Consider the following 8179-nt stretch of genomic DNA (forward strand, 5'->3'; position numbering starts at 1 on the left):
TACTCCCTGCACTGCTACAGGGTGTACTTTGAGGGTTTTTGACTCTGCAGACCGTTTACAAGCATAACAACCTTCATAACACACAAGGGGACGGGTAATAACCGGAAAAGCATGATATGTCTCCTTTATAAACAAAAGCCCTCCTTTGCTTGGAACGTGATATTATAAACAAGGGGAAACAAGGTGAATTTAGCGATCACAACGAAAACGGCCAAGACACATATGGAGCCCAGAAAATGAATGTTATTAACGGCTGTAAATATAATCGGCCTATGTCTAAAATGGACAACATTGTTAGGAGATTTAAACTAGACAGCGATTCTGCACTGCGGTCAACTCAGCCGTCTCTCGAGTTTGTTTTTTCAAATCAGCTGCTCTTCATTTTTCCCCTGCTATATTCAATGAGTGATACACATATTTTTTACCACAAGTTCTTAATAAAACTGACACCGTTGGACTCGGTACTAGTTTGACTGCTACCATAAATGAAATGAAGTACTTTTACTGTGTACTTTGTGAATCCCCTCCATAGTACATAATGCATGTTTTCTGCCGTCTTTGATGAGTGATAAAAATACAATTTTACCATTAGTTCTTGATACTGTTTGACTTTGTATTAGTTAGCCTACTATTAACAATACATTGAAGTACTTTTACTGTGTATTCATTGAGCAATCCTCTGTCAAAGTCCCCTGCTGAGAACAAAATCAAGCCACTTCTGCTAAGTTTGATGAGGGAATTATTTTTTGTTGCCATTAGGTCTTCGTGAGATTGATCCTGTCGGACTCAGTACTAGTGAAACTACCCCCACAAGTACTATGAAGTACTTACTGTGTACTTTTCCAGTAATCGTCTGTCAATGTCCCCTCCTGAGTACAAGAATGCATGTTTTTCTTTCAATAAGCGTTAAAAAACATTTCTTCCTGAGACTGATATTGTTGGACAGAGTATTTAAGAGGATATACATGAAAACTTTTAGGATATTATACATGATATCAGCAATATTTCCAGTCAGTACTCCAGCAGCAGCATTTACCTCATGGAAAGTCTTTAGAGTCTGGCCTGGATAGCTGGTCATTCAGCAAAGTGACACACTCTGTCACATGGTTGCCCTCTTATGATGCTGCTGTCTTTTAATATATAATTATTCCTCTGCCGCTAGTTCGTTCGTTAATCAAAATGACCCCCAAGGATCAAAGTTGTAAAGTAAACTTGAGGATAACAGGAAGACAAAAGTGAATTATTTGTTCTTTAATCTGAAAGTGAAGCGTCTCTGGCTGTCCGTCACTTTGGATTTGAGTTATTGTGGTACTTGTACTTTACTCGAGTATTTCCATTATATGCTACTTTAGCATAACGTTAGCATAAAGCTAGCATTAGCATAGAGCTAACTAGCAGCTAGACCATGAGTGGTAAGAACCAGAGAAGACAACGTAAAACAAATATTATTGAAAATGATAATAACCGTTCCAACATCAGTAGCTACCTCTCTTTACCTTAGTCACTCGCGCTGACTGAACTCAATGGCGTATTTGGAACGTTTTGGCTAACACAGCTGCAACTCATCTCCACCTGATTTCCCGCTTATGGTCATGGCTGCATGGAAAATACACATGACTTTGCGCAATGTAATACTAGTGAGAGTCATACCAGCAAAGCCTCCACACCAGCCTTGACACTTTTGAGTCACACCCTACGTGATGTTTACACATAGTTACACAAGTTACCGAAAGATACACTTTTGTGTTTAAAAGCTGACCACTACCATGAAGTACTTTGTTTTAGTAGATTTAATTAGGATTCTGACTCTTAATGGCTGTTTGTGATTTTGAGGCTATTTCAGTGAAACAAGGCTGTTTTTGAACATTTGACAGATTTAAGCTTAAATTCTCTGAGAAAAGTTACTGAAAAGATACACTTTTGTGTATAAAAGCTGAAAAGTAGATAATGAAGTACTTTGTTTTAGTAGATTTCGTCAAGCATCTGACTCTTAATGGTCCTCTCTAAATTTGATTCAGGGTTTGTTTTAAATTATTTGTGCTTTGTGTGTACAGACACAAAGAAAACACTGAAAAACACAAAAAAAGGACTGTAATACACATGTATCAGACACGCTCCCCTTGCTATAATGAAGACAACAGTTTTTAAAAAAACTACTTTTTTTATTTTTCACACACAACATCAATAGTTATACTGATTGTAGCATCCCCAGGGCCGTCTCCAACTTAGAATTCCCCATATTACTGGAGATATCCTGATGGAGTTTTTTCACTTCAGTCAAAATATTCACGTGTATGCTGTTTTCGACATAAAGATGCATTACATCTACAAACAGAGCATACAATGAGAGCACATGATACACTTTTGATGTTTGTTTCATTTCTGAGATAATGTTACAGAATGTTTCGGAAAATGAAGATTCCAGGACCACTTTAAATGTTTCTTTTACAATCGTTTCCCAATGACCCGGAATAGTACTGCCTGAACGAACGATATCCAAAATGTCTTCCAGTTTACAAACTTCAGCCATTCTTTTTACACGGGGGTCACTACTCGTTCTGTTTTCAATCGTCCTCATCACCACACTTATTAAAAGGGTATTGACTACATCCTGATCAATATATATGGAGCGTTTTGCAAAGTAGTTTCCCATTTTTATTTTACTTAAAGAAAAAAGTCACTGTATTGAACAAGTCCCTGGCTTCAGTCAACTGCTGGTTGTTAGTCTTCTTCTTTTCCATCCAACTCGGCATGGATCTTTCAAGTCTCTCCTTGAGGCATCTGCATTTTATAAGCTTGTGCAGAAAAGCTTGTGCAGAAAAGCTTCCGAAGCGCGTCCGATCCTCAGTTCATCCTCGCAAATGCCTTTTTCAATAAGACTCTGGTCAATCACTGTAATAAAGTTGGCGAGCCAAAGTATTTTCATTAACGCTTTGTAATTGTTTCTGAAGAAGAAATCGGGCATGTCATTCCGACAATTGTGTTGCCTCTGGTAGGGGTGACTGCCTCGGCATCCTTTGCAGATTTCTTCTCTGTACTGATACATCACCCTCTCCAGAATATGAAACAACTCCGATTTCACTGTGTCCCTAAACAGAGATGTCTTGACCCGAGGAGTAGCATCAGCAGCAGTAGTACTGCAAGATTCGGGTGTCCCAAATGGTGGTGTTGATGGTAGTCCAAGAGTCTGTTCCTGGATGCAACTCGCGGGGGGAGTCTTGGTTTTTCTCAGATCCATGGCTAGTTTACAACTGTCGTCTTAGTGGGGTCTTTCGTTGTAGATGATTTGCTGAGTGGAGGGTGGGGCTTATTTCTTTGAGTCATTTAAAGAATTGAGAGTTTTTTGAAAAAAGTTCTTTAAGCGTTGTAGCTTTTTCATCTCATCTCCAGCAATAGGTCATCATTTAAGAACAAGTAATAGTTTGTCAAGATTCTACGGAAAAAAGTCGAAAAAAGTATAGTTTGTCAGAAATATGGAAAAGTCGTTGTGTACAAATAGTATGCTGAAAATCAAAGGAAAAAGAAAACTCAATTCAATACAAATTAATGAATATTTTACCCTGTTCTAAAGTGTTGCACCCCTTAAAGAAAAACCCCTTCCTTACCAAGTACTTCATATTATACCCTGTTGTTAAGTGTTGCTTACATCAAGGTGTATCTTAAAGTATCTTGGTAGCAGAAAAATAACTAAAAATATGTAAGGTTATCAGAAAATAAAAAACCTTGTTTAACTGAACAAGTGTTGCATACGCCAAAGTGTGTCTAAAAGTATCTTAGTAACACAAGAAAAGAGAAGAAAGCGTTGATGTTAGCAAAAACTGGATTGTTCCACTGAAATAATAAATAAATAATTTCAGAAAGTGCGTTTAAAAAATAAAATGTATTCAGATAAAATATTTTGTTAGACTATTAAGTCCAAGATGGTTACATTTACCCCCTAACCCATTTGTATTATATTTTTGTTTTCCTAATAAAGACAGAGTCACCTGAATTAATTTTGTCTCCATACCTTTTTATTTATTTATTTTTTACATTTTGTAACAATCTTTAAACATTTGTAGAGATCAAACACTGTGGTTAAAATGAGTGTCTTTATGACGTCTCTCACACCGTTGGTATTTTTCACAAAATTCATAAATACATAGAAAATGGTGAAAGGAAAATATTAAATATATGGTAATGTTAAATTATTAAACCAAAAATCAAGATGATAATTAAAAGTAAGAATATATATGTATTTAATATATTTAAAATATGAGTTTAACTTCCTTTATATATTTATTTAAGTATTCATTTTATTTATTATTCATGCATTTTTTTAATTTAGTCTTTCATTATTTATTTCCCTATTTATACATTTATTCCTGAATTTAATATATATATATATATATATATATATATATATATACATATATGTATTCATGCATTTATTTATACCTGTGTCAATTTCTTTCCTCCATAACATTCCTGTGGCCCTGGTGAGATAAAGATGATTTAATAGAGGTTACTTCTGCAGGGTTGCATCAGGTTGTATCTGCAGGTCAACAAAGCGCCTCTAGAGGGCTCTGAACCACCAGGAAATCTAGCTTTGCAGGTTAAAGGGGAGCAGCAGAAGTCATGCAACGTGGCATATAAAGTTTAGAGATAATCTGATGGTTATCGTCTGTTTTCATGGTTCGTTGGTCTAGGGGTATGATTCTCGCTTAGGGTGCGAGAGGTCCCGGGTTCAAATCCCGGACGAGCCCTCCTTATTGCAAAAGTTGCACCTCAGATGGGTTTGATACCAATTTATCATAAAATCATTTTAGTTTTACAGTTTCTCAGGCCACGGGTGCTGGTGTTTAACAAAACAGAATAGCACATTTTAGTCTACAATGCATTATAATATTATATTACATCGTTAAATGTATTATCAGCACTATGGGAGTTTCCCTGTGCAACCATGTTTTGTGATATATATATATTTAGGTGATGAATGGAGAGAGTCTACTGGTCAAATGTAAGTCAATTATGCGCTCACTTACCCATGGAGGTTTGAAAATGACATGATATATAAAAATACAAAAATAAATGATTAAATAAGATAAGGGAATAAAACAAGAATGTTTGACATTACAGGTTACTTGTTAGACGCTTTTATCCAAAGGGACTGTCATACTCAATACTGTGGACAATCCCCGGAGCAATTTGGGGTGAAGTGTCTTGCACAGGAACACAATGACTTACTGACTATAGTGGGGTTTGAACCTGTGACCCCCTGATCCCAACACCGACGGAGTAGTCCACTGCACCACACGCCTCATTATATAAATGCATTAGACGAAATGTCCAAAGGGTGGAAGTAAATACAGAATAAATACATTTTAGTCTACAACACATTATAATAATAAATTGCATTTAAAGAATACAATGCAAGAATTGAACCGTGTATCAAAGATATTTATTTATGAATAAATCTCAGCTCCAGAATAACACCCAGTTTATCCAACGTGGTCATGACTATCAATTACACCTTTTTATCCTGTGGTAGGAGGATGCAGAGAGAGGAAGAACCTGTGTTTCAACCGATCAAAGAAACAAACATGGGTAAGAAGCGTTTACCATCAGGATATCAAACATTATTCACAATTGTAAATGTATTATCTCTGCCCAGGTGTTGGGTATTTGTTGTTGTCAGTCATGAAATATTAAAATAACGTGTTATATCAGAAAGTTTAATACAGCGTATTTCTGGTATATTCATCTTTATGTCACCTGATATATAGTGTAGGAGCCAATTAACTGTGGGTATAAAGGTAGGAACCGTACATGTGTTGGGGAGAGGTTCCGCCGGAAGGCCCATACAGTGTTTGACCACACACACACACACACACACACACACACACACACACACACACACACACACACACACACACACACACACACACACACACACACACACACACACACACACACACACACACACACGCACGCACGCACGCACGCACGCACGGGATTACAAGCAACGCAAAGGTATTGTGTAAACGGTAATATCGTGTGGTGAATATGGAAAGAAGCAAGTAAATGGAAACCAGTAAAATGGAAATAAATGGACTGTTTAAAACTGGAAACTTTGTTTCTGACTTTTATTCGGCAGCAAACTTGTGTGCGTCAATTACACCCACCCAGCGGATCCTCAGAGGCTTAAAGCGTTGGCTTAGCCTCTACATATAGTCAAAAGCTAGCCTTTTTTGCAGTAACACAAGAAGAATTGTTTTAGTTGCGTTTATCGAACGCTGAGAGCGGCTACAACTCGTTTGCTCATCTGCCGCACAGGAAGGCGACAGGAGCAACGCGCTGAATGGTACCGGGAAGCTTTTCGTAATTCCAATGCATTGTGAAAGGGATGAACAATAAGCGCTTGTGTTGTACTGATTGATTTGTGACAATCCGTTTGACTTTAAGACATTCAAATATGGAGGAGCGCGCTGCGGACATACCAGCAGCTGGCAGCGCGTCAGATTACGCGCTGCCAGCAGCTGGCATGCTGGATAGCGTGGCCAGCTGTGATGCGCAAAGCACTAAACGGGTAGTTAAACTCTCTGCCAAAGCACTTGCGGAAAAACTTGAGAGGTTGCAAAATAGCAGAAAGGCTAAGCTAAATAAAGCTAGCAAATTAAGAACAAATATAAAATATTTGATGTTAAGTGGTGAAAATGCTATAGGTTCAAAATGCTCTTGATGGTTATATTGAATTGTGTGTTGAAGCCAGGTCTATATGCATGACACTTTATTGGGTTTATTGCCACATGATGAAAGGGAAAGCCAAAATGATGTTCAATGATGAATTTATTGTCCAAATCAAGGTGTGGGTTGATCAAACCAAAGGTACTGGTGATAATAATGATGATATAAATCCTGATGACAGTGTTTCTAATGTTGGTAAATGTTCAAACAAAAGTGACAGCAGTACAAAGTCAAGTACAACTTCATCTGCACAAATTATAGCAGCAGCAGAAAAGGCTGCAATTGTTGCTCGCATGGCAGGTTTAACTGAGAGGCATGCACTGGAGGAACAGGAGCTACAATTAAAGCGGAGAAAGGAACAGCTTGCTTTGGAAACTGAGCTAGCTGTATCTACTGCTAGGCTATCAGTTTTACAGGGTTCACATTCACGACGTTCCTCTCTTTCACCAACAAATGGAATGAACTCATACCTGGAAAAGGAAAAAAGGAAACTGGCATTGTTAAACATACTTAACCCCCTGGCAAAGGACTATGATTCCACATCATGGAAAATATCCTCCAACAAACCAACAAAGATGGACATGGGACCAAAGCAAGCTGAAAGGCAGTTTGCATTTAAGGAAGATGCGTATGTACAAAATCAACATTATCTGGGAATATCACATGGGTTGATAACTGGTGAATCAACTGCATGGGAAAGTCAACAGGAAAATCACCATCAGCAAATCAATCGAATTCCACCTGAAGGTTTATTCACGATAATGAAAAAGCAAAATGAAATAACAGCTGCACTGGTTCACCAGCAACGTTTACTGTCTCTACCAGCAAGAGACATTCCTATCTTTGATGGAGACCTGTTTCAGTACAAGGCTTTCATTAAAGCATTTGAACAAGGAGTGAAAAACAAAGCCAGCAAAGCCGACTGCTTGTACTATTTAGAACAGTTCACAAAAGGACAGGAACTGGTTCGTAGCTGCCAGCACATGGCTCCAGAACGTGGCTACATAGTGGCAAAAGGCCTTTTGCAAGAACATTTTGGGAATGAGTACAAGATCGCTGCTGCTTACAAAGGAAAGGCTCTAGCTTGGCCAAGAATAACAAAGGCAGAAGACATTAAAGCACTACAAAAGCAACATCCTACTGCGCTCCACATAAATACATCTAATGTAGAATTGGGACAAACCGCTAAATCACAAACCCCCCCTCAGACATGTGGACGTACAGGGGCCGGAAATGAATGGCTGCATTCTTTCAATTATTCCAGTGCAGGTCAAGTCCACAAAGGAAAGTGAGATTATACAGACCTATGCATTTTTAGATCCTGGAAGCACAGCCACATTCTGCTCAGAAGATCTCATGCACAGATTAAACATCACAGGAAAAGGAACTAATTTTCTTTTGAAGACTATGGGACAGAAAAAGGTCGTTCCAGCTTACTCCTTATTTGGTCTTG

At 38.0% G+C, this 8179-nt stretch overlaps 1 non-coding gene across 1 annotated transcript; it reads left to right on the plus strand.

Annotated features, from left to right (window-relative positions):
• The first annotated feature begins 4673 nt into the window (after positions 1 to 4673).
• Positions 4674 to 4745, plus strand: trnap-agg (transfer RNA proline (anticodon AGG)). Its single transcript has one exon. It is a non-coding gene; the product is annotated as a tRNA-Pro (tRNA).
• The last annotated feature ends 3434 nt before the right edge of the window (positions 4746 to 8179 follow it).

This window comes from Pseudochaenichthys georgianus, chromosome 16 (genome assembly GCF_902827115.2).
Source record: "Pseudochaenichthys georgianus chromosome 16, fPseGeo1.2, whole genome shotgun sequence".
Taxonomy (NCBI): domain Eukaryota; kingdom Metazoa; phylum Chordata; class Actinopteri; order Perciformes; family Channichthyidae; genus Pseudochaenichthys; species Pseudochaenichthys georgianus.